Source organism: Cetorhinus maximus, chromosome 9 (genome assembly GCF_964194155.1).
Source record: "Cetorhinus maximus chromosome 9, sCetMax3.hap1.1, whole genome shotgun sequence".
Taxonomy (NCBI): domain Eukaryota; kingdom Metazoa; phylum Chordata; class Chondrichthyes; order Lamniformes; family Cetorhinidae; genus Cetorhinus; species Cetorhinus maximus.
In genome coordinates this window covers 95638151-95656613 of record NC_135887.1, presented here as the reverse complement: position 1 = coordinate 95656613, position 18463 = coordinate 95638151, and positions in this window count along the sequence as shown.

The following is an 18463-nucleotide window of genomic DNA, read 5'->3' as shown; positions in this document are numbered from 1 at the left end:
AATATGGCGCTAAAAGTGCCATGTTCCATGTCTCACCATGAGCTCCGTCACTTTCCCCATGTAGGACATGAAGTGGGATTGTGATTCCTCATTCAATGGCCAGCTGTTCACGGACCACCTTCTTCTTCCACAAGATTGAGTAAATGAGGTGAAGTTTGGCAGTTAAGGAGCGTGTGTTATATGTAAAGGCAGAGCTGAAGTCAGAGATGTGGTGATATTTTTTAAGTAGGTCAGGGGGATAGAGGGGAGAAACACTTGCCCAGGCAGTCCAAGGGGTGCAATCTGGACCTGGAAAAATTTATTAATTTTGCTTCCAATTTCCAGCCCTCCATCATTTTCACATGGTCCATCTCTGACACTTCCCTTCCCTTCCTTGACCTCTCTGTCTCAATTCTGGTGATGGACTGTCCACCAATATTCATTACAAGCCCACCAACTCCCACACCCACCTCGACTACAGCTCCTCACACCCTGCTTCCTGTAAGGACTCCATCCCATTCTCTCAGTTCCTTTTCCTCCGTCGTATCTGTTCTGATGATGCCACTTTCCAAAACAGTGCTTCTGACATGTCTTCCATCTTCCTTAAGTGAGGTTTTCCACCCACGGTGGTTGACAGGGCCCTCAACTGTGTCCGGCCCATCTCCCGCGCATCCACCCTCACACCTTCCTCTCCCTCCCAGAACGATAATAAGGTCCCCCTTGTCCTCACTTATCACCCCACCAGTCTCCGCGTTCAAAGGATCATCCTCCGCCATTTCTGCCAACTCCAGCATGATGTCACCACCAAACACATCTTCCCTTCACCCCCCCTGGCAGCTTTCCGCAGGGATCGTACTCTCCGGGACTCCTTGGCCCACTCCTCCATCACCCCCTGCATCTCAACCCCCTCCCACAGCACCTTCCCATGCAACCGCAGAAGGTGCAACATCTGCCCCTTTACTTCCCCCCTCCTCACCATTCAAGGGCCCAAACACTCCTTTCAAGTGAAGCAGCACTTCACTTGCACTTCCCTCAATTTAGTCTACTGCATTCGCTGCTCTCAATGCAGTCTCCTTGACATTGGAGAGACCAAACGCAGACTGGGCGACCGCTTTGCAGAACACCTTCGGTCTGTCCGCAAGCAAGATCTCCCTGTCGCTTGCCATTTCAACACTCCACCCTGCTCTCATGCCACATGTCGGTCCTTGGCCTGCTGCAATGTTCCAGTGAAGCTCAACGCAAACTGGAGGAACAGCACCTCATCTTCCGACTAGACACTTTACAGCCTTCCGAACTTAACATTGAGTTCAACAACTTTAGATCATGAACTCTCTCCTCCATCCCCACCCCCTTTCCGATCCCCCTTTTTCCAATAATTTATAATTTTTAAAATATATTTTTCTTTTCCTACCTATTTTAAAATTTATTTCGATCAATCGTTTTATCTCCACCTTATAGCCCATTTCGATCCCTTTCCCCACCCCACCCCCACTAGGGCTATCTGCACCTTGCTTGTCCTGCTTTCTACCCTTAATGTCACCATTAGCACATTCCTTAGCTAATATCACCACAGTCAACACCCCTTTGTCCTTTTGTCTATGACATCTTTGACAATCTCTTCTTTGCCTCCACCCATCACTGGCCCTCTATGCAGCTCTACCTGTCCCACCCCCCTCAACCAGCTTATATTTTACCTCATTTCTTTATTTCCTTAGTTCTGATGAAGTCATACGGACACGAAACATTAACTGTGTTCCTCACTGCAGATGCTGTCAGGCCTGCTGAGTTTTTCCAGCTATTTTTGCTTTTTGTGCAGTCCACATTGCTGTTCTGAGATGAGGGCCAGCTCAGTCCCCATCAGAACTTGCAGCTCCCCTTTATCACTATATCCTTGTACATGGGGAGGTAATGGCTTAGTGGTGTTGTTGCTGGACTAGTGATCCAGAGACCCAGGGTAATGCTCTGGGGACCCGGCTTCGAATCTTGCCACAGCACTTTTAATCTGGAATTAAAAGTCTGATCATGACCATGAAACCATTGTCGATTGTTGTAAAAAAACCCATCTGGTTCACTAATGCCCTTTAGGGAAGGAAATCTGTCATCCTTACATACATGTGACTCTTAAATGCCCCCTGAATTGGCCCTGCAAGCCACTGAGTTGTAACAAAATGTTACAAAGTCACGAAAAAGGAATGAAACTGGATGGACCACCCGACATCGACCTAGGCACAGGAAACGAGAACGGCAATCTCAGCCCCAGTATACAGCCAAAAGAGAGTTGCCTTGGGAGTCCTCAGCATTGGTCTGGACCCCACGAAGTCTCGTGACATCAGGTCAAACATGGGCAAGGAAACCTCCTGCTGATTACCACGTACCTCAGCACTTGGAGGTAGCACTGAAGGTGCAAGGGTGCAGAATGTACTCTGGGTGGGGGATTTCAGTGTCCAACACGAAGAGTGGCTCAGTAGCACCATTACTGACTGAGCTGACTAAGTCCTAAAGGACATAGGTGCTAGACTGAGTCTACGGCAGGTGGTGAGGGAACCAACAAGAGGAAAAAACATACTTGACCTCATCCTCACCAGCCTGCCTGCTGCAGATGCATCTGTCCATGATAGTATCGGTAGGAGTGACCACCACACAGTCGTTGTGGAGACAAAATCCTGCCTTCACACTGAGGATACCCTGCATCATGTTGTGTGGCACTACCACCGTGCTAAATGGGATAGATTTCGAACAGATCTAGCAACTCAAGTCTGGGCATCCATGAGGCGCTGTGGGCCATCAGCATCAGCAGAATTGTACTCGAACACAATCTGTAACCTCATGGCCCGGCATATTCCCCCATTACCATCAAGCCAGGGGATCAACCCTGTTTCAATGAAGAATGCAGGAGGACAAGCCAGGAGCAGTACCAGGCACACCTAAAAATGAGATGTCAACCTGGTGAAGCCACAAGACAGGACTATTTGTGTGCCAAACAGCATAAGCAGCAAGTGATAGACAGAGCTAAGCGATACCACAACCAACGGATCAGATCTAAGCTCTGCAGTCCTGCTACATCCAGTCATGAATGGTGGTGGACAATTAAACAACTCACTGGAGGAGGAGGGTCCACAAATGGCCCCATCCTCAATGATGGAGGAGCCCAGCACATCAGTGCAAAAGATAAGGCTGAAGCATTCGCAATAATCTTCAGCCAGAAGTGCCAAGTGGATGATCCATCTCAACCTCCTCCGGAGGTCCCCAGCATCACAGATGCCAATCTTCAGCCAATTTGATTCATTTCACGTAATATCAAGTAACGGCTGAAGGCACTGGATAGTGCAAAGGCTATGGGTCCTGACAATGTTCTGGCAATAGTACTGAAGACTTGTGCTCCAGAACTTGCCGTGTCCCTAGCCAAGCTGTCCCAGTGCAGCTACAACACTGGCATCTACCCAGCTATGTGGAAAATTGCCCAGATATGTCCTGTACACAAAAAGCAGGACAAATCCAACTTGGCCAATTACTGCCCCATCAGTCCACTCTCGATCATCAGTAAAGTAATGGAAGGGATCATCAACAGTGCTATCAAGTGGCACTTGCATAGCAATAATCTGCTCACTGTCGCCCAGTTTGGGTTCTGCCTGGGCCACTCAGCTCCTGACCTCATTACAACCTTGGTTCAAACATGGACAAAAGAGCTGAACTCCCAAGATGAGGTGAGAGTGACTGCCCTTGACACCAACGGAAGAATTTGAGTGGGTGTGGCATCAAGGAGCTCTGGCAAAACTTGAGCCAATGAGAATCGGGGGGAAACTCTCCGCTGGTTGGAGTCATACCTAGCACAAAGAAAGGTGGTTGTGGCTGTTGGAGGTCAGTCATCTTAGCTCCAGGACATCACTGTAGGAGTTCCTCAACGTGGTGTCCTTGGCCCGACCATCTTCAGCTGCTTCATCAATGACCATCCTTTCATCATAAGGTCAGAAGTGGGGATGTTTGCTGATGATTGCACAATGTTCAGCACCATTCTCAACTCCTCAGATACTGAAGCAGTCCTGTCCAAATGCAACAAGACCTGGACAATATCCAGGCTTGGGCTGACAAGTTGCAAGTAACATTCACGCCGCACAAGTGTCAGGCAATGACCATCTCCAACAAGAGAGAATCTAACCATTGCCCCTTGATGTTCAATGACATTACCATCACTGAAACCCCCACTATCAACATCCTGGGGATTACCATTGAACAGAAACTGAAGTGGACTAGCCATATAAATACTGTGGCTACAAGAGCAGGTCAGATGCCAGGAATTCTGCGACGAGTAACTCGCCACCTGACTCCCCAAAGCCTGTCCACCATCTACAAGGCACAAGTCAGGTGTGTGATGGAATACTCCCCACTTGCCTGGATGAGTGCAGCTCCCACAATATGCAAGAAGCTTGACACCATCCAGGAAAAAGCAGCCCACTTGATTGGCACCACATCCACAAACATTCACCCCCTCCACCACTGACGCATAGTAGCAGCAGTGTGTACCATCTACAAGATGCACTGCAGGAATTCACCAAGACTCCTTCGACAGCACCTTCCAAACCCATGACCATTACCATCTAGAAGGACAAGGGCAGCAGATAGGTGGGAACACCACCACCTGGAAGTTCCCCTCCAAGTCACTCACCATTCTGACTTGGAAATATATCACTGTTCCTTCACTGTCGCTGGGTCAAAATCCTGGAACTCCCTTCCTAACAGCACTGTGGGTGTACCTACACCACACGGACTGCAGTGGTTCAAGAAGGCAGCTCACCACCGCCTTCTCAAGGGCAATTAGGGATGGGCAATAAATGCTGGCCCAGCCAGCGAAGCCTACATCCCGTGAATGAATAATAAAAAAAAATGTTGAAACCATGTCCTTTTATTTCTTTCTAGTATGTATGAAGTATCCCACATACTTGTCATTGTCTCATCACCTCTCATGATATTAACCTCTCTTGCCTTTCCACTAAGCAACTATCTCTCTCTGACTATTCAACCATGATTCCCCTCACCTTCTATTTCTTCTTCAGAACTTTACCCTTCTTCTAATATTTTTTTCTCACCAATCCGCATTCCCTTTCAACTAGTCCCATTCTACGGACAGAATCATCCCAGATTTGCACTAAGTGCAGTAGTGGGCGGGTAAAATGACGTTTTAACCACCAGCCGCAATGGTGGCTTTTCACGCCGTATCATCCCAAACCTGCCGCTTAATTATGCATTTCCCAGATACACCCTGTTTCAATGGCAGGTGGGCTCCAATTCGCCTGCCACACCATCACCTCGCCGCTTCATCACGCCAGACACCACATTTAAAGTCCAGCCGCACTCTGTGTTTCCAGCCCAGGACTGCAGCGCAGAAGACTGCAGCCCTCGAGCACCTTCTGGACACCGTGGAGGCTCGCTGTGATGTCCTTTATTCCCGCTCTGGCCACAGGAGGAGCAGCAACATTACCACTCCGACTTGGTAGGCAATGGCAGTGGTGATCAGTGCCAATGCTGCACAGAAGAGGTTGGCCATCCAATGCAGATAGAGGCTGAATGATCTCATCTGTGCAGCCAGGATATGGCAACCATCTCATCACTCTAAACTCACACACTCAAGCCCATCACATATTCACTGGCATCTCACTCACTGCCAGCTCAAGGGACATCACCACTCATTCTTACACACACATGTTCCTCACATGTTCACCTGGCCTCATCTCCTCTGGAGACTGCCCCCTCAGCCCTCACCATCTTGAGGCCACTTGCACAGATCAATATGTGCCCCCCACACACCCTGGGATACCCACTTCCCCAGTACAGCTCTTGTCCTGCAGCCTCTTCCATTACCTGAGGCCACTTCTCCCCCTTCCCCAAGCACGCCCTAGCCCTGCAGCGATTGAAAAGCCACATATGGCTGATTTGGTAGGTAGAGACCTACCCGTGAGCCCCCCTAACAGTGATGTGGTGCTGTCTGTGAAGCCTGGTGCTGATGACTGTGAGTGCTGCCTGAAGCAAGGCAGGCAAACAAACCTTCAATTCCCAAGCAAAGTGCAGCTCACCAAGTGCACATTTTATATATGCTGCTGTGAAACACGTTGGAATGGGGGGTGGGTGGAGGGGTGAGGGTGAGTCCGGTGAGCTGGCCTTATGATGATATGCTGATGTATTACAATGAGATTCCCAACGTCCGATGGCGGGGAATGTGATGCGCCATTGACAGGCTGAGTGGACGATCGCAAACTGGTTTCACGACGTCGTGAAGCCCATTTTTGCCTTCTCACCACGTTGTCGGCTCACGCCACCAAACACGCCCGACACCAGCGGGCACGGAAAATCCTGGCCCACATCTACTCCTCTGATGTCCCTGTCCTCTCTCTCTATCCTCTTCTCTGTCCATTGAATGATCTGATCACATTTCCTATTCCCTCACCAACACTTGTCATTTCCTCTGTGGTTTCTTAGACTCCCCCCTCAGCTATTGTTCTTTATTTAATTGTCGGTGGGATGTGAGTCATCACACTTTCTCTAAGCCCACATACTCATGAGCCATCCTGTGAAGCTATTAACTGAGAGGGGCAGGGGTGGGAAGCAGGATTATTTTTGGCAGTGGGGTTTAAGAGCTGTGAGGACTGGAGGCCGGGATGGGCTGGGAACAAGAGCCACCAGTTCCAGGCCTGGGCCAACAGGGAGACAGTGCAGGTAGAAATAAAGTGTGCAATCAGGCAGTGCTGGATACAACTATGAAAGTAGAAATGTATTTTTTGGTAAAAGCCTCAAGATCGGGGCAGATAGGACATGGAGTTAACCTTGCAGGCATTACAATTCCCTAGAAGCAGTCAGAAATTGTCAGGGCTGGGGGTGCAAAATTGAAAGGAGCTCAGAGGTAACAAGGAGTCAGGCCTGTATTGAATCATAGAACCATGGAATCCAGTAGTTACAGCACAGAGGGAGGCCATTCAGCCCATTCTGTCCTTGCCAACTCTCTGCAAGAGCAACTCAACCAGAAGGCAAAGCAAGAAGCAGCTGGTGGGGTCTGAGGCCCAAGATTCAAAACAACTAGCGGGAGGCAGGGAGAGGAGTGGTTGGGGCTTGTGGGAGCAAGGAGGAGAGTAATGGGGTCTTGTGGAGCAGGGAAGGAAGTGGTGGGGGCTTGGGATGCAGGGAAGAGAGTGGTGGGGGATTATGGAAGTGGGGAGAAGAGTGGCAGGGGCTTAGGGAGGTGGCAAGAGGAGTAGTGGTGGTTTCGGGAGGTGGGGAGGGGAGTGTGGGAGGTGGGGAAGGGTTAAATGGGGGATTCAGTAAGGAGGTGGGGGATTAGGGAGGGGAGTGGTAGGGGCTTGGGGAGCTTGGGAGGGGAGTGGTGGGGGATTAGGGAGGGGAGTGGGACGGGCTTGGGGAGCTGGGGAAGGGAGTGGTGTGGGATTAGGGAGGAGTGGAAGGGGCTTGGGGAACTCGGGAGGGGAGTGTTTCAGGATGGGGAGGGGAGCGGCAGGGGCTTGGGGAGCTGGGGAAGGGAATGATGTGGGATTAGGGGAGTGGTGGGAGTTTAGGTCCAAAACTGAAATAGCTAGTCAAAGAGGAAGGACCCAACAAGAGACATGAATTGAAACAGCACAATCTCCAATTATATTTCAAACTAACAACAAAATGAAACAGCAAGTAAAGAGGAAGATTTTTTCAACTTCACTTTGTCCCAACAGAGGGACTGAAATGTTTACACTGTGCTGGGCGACGTGAAGATGGTAAGGCTCTGCAATGCCATCTGGTGGCAGGTTGAACATGCTATGTGACAGAAACCCATGGCACCTCATTTCCCATTTTATAATGTGAAAGCTGATTAAAGTGTCATGCATAGGCATAACAGGGAATAGTGACAGCTAACTGCTGGCATTCTAACATTGAAAAATCCCATAACAGATGTTTATCTATCTCTTAAAATGCAGCATGCAACACATACTGGTTTTAATTTCTAGGTACATTATCTATCCACTGAAAGAATAAATGTTTATTTAAAACATAACCCAGGTTTTCCCACTCCTCCTTTGTTATTCTTCTTAAGACACTAACAACAGCGATGCCAGAGTCACACAGACAATTTCAGAATGATAGAATTCTGATAATGTTGTGATTTATTTGTATAAAGAGGTGTGATCCTCTTTTTTTGGCTTTATACTCTACACCATGGATTTTCTAATGTCTTTTTGAATTAAATTAAAATGAGTAAGTTATTCACATGGCGTGTAAAACAAAAGAATGTGATAGCAAGCCTTGGATGAAAGTGTCATTTAAACAAATTGGGCCTAATGTCTTCTGTTAGAGAAACAGCCAACATGAGGAGTAAGACTGGTGGACTCATTTCAGAGCCAACATGGCTTTATTGTAGGTGAGTTGGAAGAGCAGCTGGTAAATCCTGGATATGAATGGGAAAGACAAATGTAAATATAGTAGATTGAAGAGAATAAAAATGTAAATGGTTTAACATTGGTTTGAGAATCAGATTTGTGTACCATAATTATTATCTAGTACTGGGCTAAATCATTCGAGTGGTATTTTCTCATTCCTAAATTCATCAAGTTATTCTGAAAGTTCACATAATGGCCTGTATTTCCATATCAACAATCCCTAACTCTTTCTTAATTGGCATGTATAGTGCACCTCCTTCATTTTCTTTCTGACTTTCATGGTTGCTACCTGACCTTGCACATGTTTTCACAGAAATCACCAATATAACCACTTAACTGACCCACCACCCAATGTGCTGACAACCTAAGCAGAGACGAGGGCTGGATTTTCAGCTTCCGCTGGGGCCAGGATCGGAAGTGGGCAGGAGCTAAAAATAGCCCCGCCAACTGGTGTGCTGTTCCCTGCCTCCATGCCACCTCCGGGCCATTTTTTGTGGAGGTGGGTTGGGCAGTGGGTAGCTGACATGGCTCATTAAGGACCAATTAAAGCTAATTAAAGATTCGCCAGAAGGCGAGGACTAATTTAGGTTCCTGGAATCTTAGAAGGCCTCCCTTCCTGTCTTGTTGGAGGGACGGCCTCAGGCCACCCTATAGTGAGACTCCTGCATCAACCCCCCACCCCACCCTCCACCAGCACTAACGCCTCAACTATATCCCCTCCACGCCACCCCCCCTCCGCCCACCCACAGAAGTGGCCTAGTTACAGAGCCCATTTTTAAAGTTTAAAGAAGTTGGAGAGAGGGTGCCTCCATCTTGATGCTTAGTGTCGATGCTGCGTGTATTACCACTGCCCATGAAGACTTCTGCTCCCTGACCATATTGTGTTATTTCAGTCTGGATTTCTGATCCCAGCTGCAGTGACAATGGGTCAGTGCAACCTTTCAAGGGCAAGACCACCGAGTGCAAGATAATACGGGCAGAGAGACACGCCCCGCCTTTTACAACATTATCTGCAATATTCAGGTAAGTTCTTAAAGGTCTCAAGTCATTCAGTGAGTGAGTGAGTAAATGGGTAGGTGAGTAGATGGGTGAGTGAGTGGGTAGGTGGGTGAGTGAGTGGGAAGGTGAGTGAGTGGATGAGTAAATTGGTGTGGGGGTAGGTGGGTAAGTGAGTGGAAAGGTGAGTGTGTGGGTGAGGAAATGGGTGTGAGGGTAGTGGGGGTGAGTGAGTGGGTGGGTGTGAGTGGATGGGTGAGTGGGTAAGTGTGAGTGGGTGAGTGAGTGGGAAGGTGAATGAGTGAGTGAGTAAATGGGTATGAGGGTAGGTGTGAGTGAGTGGGTGGGTGAGTGAGTGAGTGGGTGGGTGAGTGAGTGGGTGGGTGAGTGAGAAGGTAAGTGGGTGAGTGAGTAGGTGAGTGCATTAGTGAGTGGGTGATTAGGTTATCAGGTTGGGGAGTAGTTGGGTCGGGGGGGTGTATTCGGGTCAGGTTGGGGTAACTGTGGGGTTGGTTGCAATATTCAGTTTGGTTACGCTGGCTAATCACTGAGTTAGACCAGGTATTAACCAGCCTAACATTTCCAGGGTAAGTATCCAGGTAAGTCCCGCCTTTCTGTCCCAAGTCTCCGACCCTGAGCTCAGGCTTGGAGACTTTGGCGGAGGATCCTGAGCAGCGCAAATCAACCCAACAGTAATTCAAACTTCTTAGGCAATTTCAGTGCATGTGCGAGGATCAAGACTCCCACAGGGTCCTGAGGCACTACAGCGACTTAAGTCCAGATTTCACTACTCTGGATGGCGGAAGATTCGGACCAATGAGCGACTGTTTCCGCCCGGGGTCAGGTTCAGCACCTGGAAACAGTCCCAATCTATGTTTCCCATGCCTCATTCCCAGGGCCCATGCTTTAGATAATACCAGCAATCTAACTCACATTTCCTGATCATCTCCTCGGAATTAATTACAATTCCCATCCCAACTCGACCCACATAGTTAAACAGCTTCTTGATATTAAAGACCCAATTTGTAACACTATAACAACACATGTTTATATAACGTCTTTAACGTGGGAAAATGTCCCACAGTACTTCACATGTGTAACCAGGCAAAAATTGACATTTTATTCATTCACGGGATGTGGGCTTCGCTGGGTAGGCCAGCATTTATTACCCATCCCTAATTGCCCTTGAGAAGGTGGTGGCGAGCTGCCTTCTTGAACCGCTGCAGTCCATGTGGTGTAGGTACACTCATGGTGCTGTTAGGGAGGGAGCGCCAGGATTTTGACCCAGTGATAGTGAAAGAACAGTGATATATTTCCAAGTCAGGGTGGGAACTTCTTGGAGGAGAACTTCCAGGTGGTGGTGTTCCCATGTGCCTGCTGCCCTTGTCCTTCTAGATGGTAGTGGTCGTGGGTTTGGAAGGTGCTGTCTCGGAGACATAGTGAGTTCCTACAGTGCATCTAGCCAAAGAAGGAGATATCAAGGTAGGTGGTTAACAGCCTGTCAACATTATATATGAAACACAGTCACTGATGTGTAGGAGGCCAGCCTCACCTAATTTTACTAAGCTGTCTATCCTCCTCATTTTAATTTGCGACCTACACATGAATTATGGGTGTAATGTATCTTGCCAGCAACCTGATTGGTTGGGAACAGGAGAAAGGGCTGCTGTTCACCATTAAATGAAGGGGAGTTTTTGTTGTGGTGAAAACATATGGTTTCCTGAAGAAGAACTGTGATCAACAGAGTAGTCAAAGGTGCAGGTATCCAACAATGTCTTCAAGAGGGAAATGTGGAGAAAGTATCCCTTTTATTGAGACACATTCTTGGAAGTCCCGCTGAAGGAGGTACATTAAAGTAGGATGGTTGTTTGGAGAAGAAGGCCACTGTCCTGTCAAAGCAGATTGGTTGGAGGTAATCAATGAAGTCTTCCTAGTCCATTGGATCCAGGAACAAATAAGAAAGAAGTCTGGGGGTATCAGGAGAAATACCAAAGTATGTGTACCCTTTGCATATGTGTACCATTTTACCATTGGGTATATTTTAAGAACATAAGAAACAAGAACAGGTACAGGCCATTTGGCCCTTCGAGCCTGCTTTGCTGTTCAATAAGATCATGTTTGATCTTCTCTCTCAAATCCAACTTCACCTACACAAACCCCACTTCCTTTAACTTTCTTAGTGCCCAAAAATTTATCAATATCTGTCTTAAATATATCTATAGCTCTCTGAAGTAGAAAACTCCTTTTGAGTGTAGATATTTTTTCCTCATCCAAGTTGTATGTTGCCACCCTCATATTCTGAAACTGTGACCCCTGCCCATCCCTCCTCACACCGCACCTCCCCCACCAACCCCCCACCCTTTGTTTTAGCTTCCCCAGCCAGAGGAAACATTCTCCCAGCATCTACCTTAAGAATTTTATATATTTCAAATATATTACCTCTGATTGTTCTGAACTCTAGGGAATATAGGCCTAGTTTACTCAATCTGCCCATATAGGACAATCCCCTCATCCCAGGAATTAGTCTAGTTAACTTTTGTTGTACTTCCCCTAAGGGAAACATATCTTTCCTTAGGGAGGAAGACCAAAATTGTACACAGTACTCTGGTTGTGATCTCACCAAGACCTGGTATAATTGTAGTAAGACTACTTTACTTTCAATGCCTTTCTAATAAAGACTAACATAACATTAGTCTTCCTAATTATTTGCTGTAACTGCATATTAATTTCTGCGGTTCATGTACAAGGACATCCAGATACCTCTGCATAATAACATTTCCCAGTTTATGGTCATTTAAAAAACTGCATGAGTCAAACAATTGTGAGCAGCAGCATCTTCATGCAGGTAACAACACGTATTGACAACCTTTTCGACACACACTTTTGATGTTGAGAAGGACATTTTCCTGGTAGGGGCACATAAACACCTTTCACTGAGATGCACAAATATTGAAATGTGTGCTACAAACCAACACTGCCACCAGAATGGATATGCAGACTGTATTAAAATGTACTCACACAAGGAAGTATGTGAACAGGCAACAGGAATTGTTATAAAAACAAAAAGCTAAAAGCTACTGCGGATGCTGGAAATCCAAAACAAAAACAGAATTACCTGGAAAAACTCAGCAGGTCTGGCAGCATCGGTGGAGGAGAAATCAGTTGACGTTTCGAGTCCTCATGACCCTTCGGCAGAACTGAGTATAGTTAGGAGAGGGGTGAAATATAAGTTGGTTTAAGGTGGGGGGCGGGGGGAGAGAGAAGTTGAGGGTGGGGTGGTTTAGGGATAAGCAAGCAGTGATAGGAGCAGAGAATCAAAAGATGTCACAGACAAAAGGATCAAAGAGGTGTTGAAGGTGGTGATATTATCTAAGAAAAGTGCTAATTAAGAATGGATGGCAGGATACTCAAGGTACAGCTCTAGTGGGGGTGGGGTGGAAAGACTAACAAAGTTTTAGTTTTAGATTTAAAAATAATGGAAATAGATGGGAAAAGAAGAATCCATATAAATTATTGAAAAAAAAGGGGGAGGGGGAAGAAACGGGGTGGGGATGGGGGGAGGGGGAGTTTAAGATCTAAAGTTGTTGAATTCAATATTCAGCCCAGAAGGCTGTAAAGTGCCTAGTCGGAAGGTGAAGTGCTGTTCCTCCAGTTTGCGTTGGGCTTCACTGGAACAATGCAGCAAGCCAAGGACAGACATGTGGGCAAGAGAACAGGGTGGAGTGTTAAAATGGCAAGCGACAGGGAGGTTTGGGTCTTTCTTGCGGACAGACCGCAGGTGTTCTACAAAGCGGTCGCCCAGTTTGCGTTTGGTCTCTCCAATGTAGAGGAGACCGCATTGGGAGCAACGAATGCAGAAGACTAAGTTAGGGGAAATGCAAGTGAAATGCTGTTTCACTTGAAAGGAATGTTTGGGCCCTTGGACGGTGAGGAGAGAGGAAGTGAAGGGGCAGGTGTTGCATCTTCTGCGTGGGCATGGGGAGGTGCCATAGGTGGGGGTTGAGGAGTAGGGGGTGATGGAGGAGTGGACCAGGGTGTCCCGGAGGGAACGATCCCTACGGAATGCCACCAGGGGGGGTGAAGGGAATATGTGTTTGGTGGTGGCATCATGCTGGAGTTGGCGGAAATGGCAGAGGATGATCCTTTGAATGCGGAGGCTGGTGGGGTGATAAGTGAGGACAAGGGGGACCCTATCATGTTTCTGGGAAGGAGGAGAAGGCATGAGGGCGGATGCGCGGGATATGGGCCGGACACGGTTGAGGGCCCTGTCAACGATCGTGGGTGGAAAACCTCAGTAAAGGAAGGAGGACATGTCAGAGGAACTGTTTTTGAAGGTAGCATCATCAGAACAGATGCGACGGAGGCGAAGGAACTGAGAGAATGGGATGGAGTCCTTACAGGAAGCGGGGTGTGAGGAGCTGTAGTCGAGGTAGCTGTGGGAGTTGGTAGGCTTGTAATGGATATTGGTGGACAGTCTATCATCAGAAATTGAGACAGAGAGGTCAAGGAAGGGAAGAGAAGTGTCAGAGATGGACCATGTGAAAATGATGGAGGGGTGGAGATTGAAAGCAAAATTAATAAATTTTTCCAGGTCCCGACGAGAGCATGAAGCTGCACCGAAGTAATCATCGATGTACCGGAAAAAGAGTTGTGGGAGGGGGCCGGAGTAGGACTGGAACAAGGAATGTTCCACATACCCCATAAAGAGACAGGAATAGCTGGGGCCCATGCGGGTACCCATAGCCACACCTTTTATTTGGAGGAAGTGAGAGGAGTTAAAGGAGAAATTGTTCAGTGTGAGAACAAGTTCAGCCAGACGGAAGAGAGTAGTGGTGGATGGGGATTGTTCGGGCCTCTGTTCAAGGAAGAAGCTAAGGGCCCTCAGACCATCCTGGTGGGGGATGGAGGTGGAGAGGGATTGGACATCCATGGTGAAGCGGAAGCGGTTGGGGCCAGGGAACTGGAAATTGTTGATGTGACGTAAGGTGTCAGAGGAATCACGGATGTAGGTGGGAAGGGACTGGACAAGGGGAGAGAGAAGGGAGTCAAGATAACGAGAAATGAGTTCCGTGGGGCAGGAACAGGCTGACACGATCGGTCTGCCAGGACAGTTCTGTTTGTGGATTTTGGGTAGGAGGTAGAAGCGGGCTGTCCGAGGTTGGGCGACTATCAAGTTGGAAGCTGTGGGAGGAAGATCTCCAGAGGAGATGAGGTCAGTGACAGTCCTGGAAACAATGGCTTGATGTTCTGTGGTGGGGTCATGGTCCAGGGAGAGGTAGGAGGAAGTGTCTACGAGTTTACGCTCAGCCTCCGCGAGGTAGAGGTCTGTGCACCAGACAACAACAGTACCACCCTTGTCAGCGGGTTTGATGACAATGTTGGGGTTGGACCTGAGAGAACGGAGTGCAGTAAGTTCAGAGAGAGACAGATTAGAATGGGTGAGAGGAGCAGAGAAATTGAGACATTAGCATTCAAAGGATCATCCTCCGCCATTTCCGCCAACTCCAGCATGATGCCACCACCAAACACATCTTCCCTTCACCCCCCCTGGTGGCATTCCGTAGGGATCGTTCCCTCCGGGACACCCTGGTCCACTCCTCCATCACCCCCTACTCCTCAACCCCCACCTATGGCACCTCCCCATGCCCACGCAGAAGATGCAACACCTGCCCCTTCACTTCCTCTCTCCTCACCGTCCAAGGGCCCAAACACTCCTTTCAAGTGAAGCAGCATTTCACTTGCATTTCCCCTAACTTAGTCTACTGCATTCATTGCTCCCAATGCGGTCTCCTCTACATTGGAGAGACCAAACGCAAACTGGGCGACCGCTTTGTAGAACACCTGCGGTCTGTCCGCAAGAAAGACCCAAACCTCCCTGTCGCTTGCCATTTTAACACTCCACCCTGTTCTCTTGCCCACATGTCTGTCCTTGGCTTGCTGCATTGTTCCAGTGAAGCCCAACGCAAACTGGAGGAACAGCACCTCATCTTCCGACTAGGCACTTTACAGCCTTCTGGGCTGAATATTGAATTCAACAACTTTAGATCTTAAACTCCCCCTCCCCCCATCCCCACCCCGTTTCTTCCCCCTCCCCCTTTTTTTTCAATAATTTATATAGATTCTCCTTTTCCCACCTATTTCCATTATTTTTAAATCTAAAACTAAAACTTTGTTAGTCTTTCCACCCCACCCCCACTAGAGCTGTACCTTGAGTATCCTGCCATCCATTCTTAATTAGCACTTTTCTTAGATAATATCACCACCTTCAACACCTCTTTGATCCTTTTGTCTGTGACATCTTTTGATTCTCTGCTCCTATCACTGCTTGCTTATCCCTAAACCACCCCACCCTCAACTTCTCTCTCCCCCCGCCCCCCACCTTAAACCAACTTATATTTCACCTCTCTCCTAACTATACTCAGTTCTGCCGAAGGGTCATGAGGACTCGAAACGTCAACTGATTTCTTCTCCACCGATGCTGCCAGACCTGCTGAGTTTTTCCAGGTAATCCTGTTTTTGAACAGGAATTGTTACCTGTGTACTCCTGCAATTTCTAACATTCTGATGTTTCATGCGCACTTCCAGGAGAAACCAACTCACAAGAAGCACAAGCAAAAATACACTTGTAGGACCTCCCAGTGTGAGAGAGCTGGCTTAATTTGAAGAGGTATACCTATGGCATATTAGGCTTTGGGGATGGGGAGCTACCACTGATCAGTGAGTAACCTCCTTGTTCTCAATTTTAATTTTATTTACACTGTCATTAATTAACACAGAGGCGTACACTGAAGGACAGTAGCACCGAATGCTATATATTAGCAGCCTAGTTTCCTTAGGAGGTACTTTATCCAATGTTCTTATAATACACCTTTTCATCTTTTCCAATAGGATCTTCACAACCTAGGGCAACAGAAACTAGTGATGGCTAGGAACCAGCTGATCACATCACATATGCACACTCTCCACCTGGCACAAGCAGAGTTGCAGATCCTAGCACAGCAGAACATTGAAATTGCAGTCCCAGTGTGATTGAAGAGTAGCAAATGGAGATGGCAACTGAGGAACAGCAAGCTGCTGCCCAGAATCAGAGTCTCTACTAAAGAGGAAAGATGAAGATTAGCGGAATGGGCAGACTGGGCAGACACAGTTTTAAGTAGGTAAACGTGAGCTAATATATTTTTCAAGTGTACATGTAATGGAAATGCATTGGAGCGTTTGGATGAACAAAAATCTTAGGAGTTCAAGTACATAATTGCCTGTTTTCTTTTTAAAAGAAAACCAAACTGCATTTTGTGTTTGATGAAGACCAACATAGCAAACAACAGTAAAGAAGTAATGATGAATCTATGAAAGAGAAATGCTTCAGTTATAGTGATATTAATGCGTGCAGTCTCCCCCCGCCCCCACCCCCCCCGCCCCACCCCACCGCCCCCGCCCCCATTACATAAAGGACACTAAAACTATAGAGAGCATAAAGTACAGGTCTACTGTGATGATGCCAGAGAGAGAAAACTACAATTATGTTGAGAGACTTTATCTACTGGGAAAATTTCACCAGAGGAGTTTGAACAGAACTTCTAAATAATGAAGAATTTGATAGATTGACTAGGGAAAGACTATTACCTCATTGGGGAATCAGTAACAGGAACGTAAGACAAATTAAAATTGCCACTAAGAAAATGAAGAATGGGGCGAGGAGAAATTTCTTTGCACACATGGTTGTTGGAGCTCAGAATGTGTTTTTACAGTGAGTGGTTGAGGCAGTGACCACTGCTTCTTTAAGGCAAAATTGGATAAATGTTTGAAGGAGACAAAGCTACATGGAGAGTTTGGCACATTGGCATTCATTTTGAGTCACTCTAACAACAAATCAGGGCACAGTGGATTGAGTGGCTTCCTGTTGTGCTGTAATCCTCTATGGTTGCTCTTCATATGTTATTGTTTGAACAATGTTATGTATTGTGTAAAGTCATTGATTATTTTGAATACTTTTGCTGAATTATGCAGGCACCCAGTCTGAGTGGTCTATCAGAATATTTGCTATTGGTGTACTTAGCACTTATTCTGGTTAAATAATGTGCTTTCACTGCATTAATGTTACACTGCATTAATGTTACACTGCTGTTTAGGATTCCTCAGTAAGACCAATGTAGCCTTGTTCTTCAAGCAACCATCTGTTCAGTCTATCGGAATGCCAGTCCAACCTCAGCAGACAAACCATGTGGTTAATATTACACAGATAAAAACAAAAAACTACTGCGGATGCTGGAAATCCAAAACAAAAACAGAATTACCTGGAAAAACTCAGCAGGTCTGGCAACATCTCATTTTATACGATCAAGGGTACAGTTCGCCCATAGATTGTGGAATTTTTCATGAGTTTTAATGAATAAAATGTAAATATTGTAAATAAGATTGGCATTGGCCAGCAGAGCGTTCTCTCTTTGTCTGTTATTTTCCTTTGATGCAAAATGAAGGGATGCAATTGGCATACCCAATTTCATGATATGTGCTGATCTCTAATATAACTTCATTCGCAGCATAATATAGGCCAGAATTTTCCATCCCCATTGGCGTCAGGTGTCATGGCGGGCATGAGTGGACAATATGGTGGGAAGGCCAAAAATCGGTTTCACAACATTGTGAAGCCAGTTTGCGATCGTCTGCTCCACCCATCAATGGTGGGCTGCGTTTCCTGCCACCGGACATTGGAAACATCATTTTAATACATCTGCATATAATTATAATCCCTGCCCGCTGGAATCAAACTGCCACGTTGGATCATCCAGGCACATTGGCATGGCTTCACAACTGTACATGAGCGATGTGCACCTGGTGAGCTGCACTTTGCTTGGGGCTTTGAGGTTTATTTGCCTACCTAGCTTCGGGGTCATCAGCGCCAGGCTTCGCAGGCAGCACCACATCACTTTTAGGCGTCCCAGTATGAATAAATGTTTGAAAGAGAGAAAAGAAATGGGGAGCAGGAGTGAAGGTTGGAGTGGGGGGCGTCAGGTCAGGGGGAATGGCTTCACCCCTAGTTAATCCTGTTTTCTTGTTTTCTTAAAGACAGCATTCCT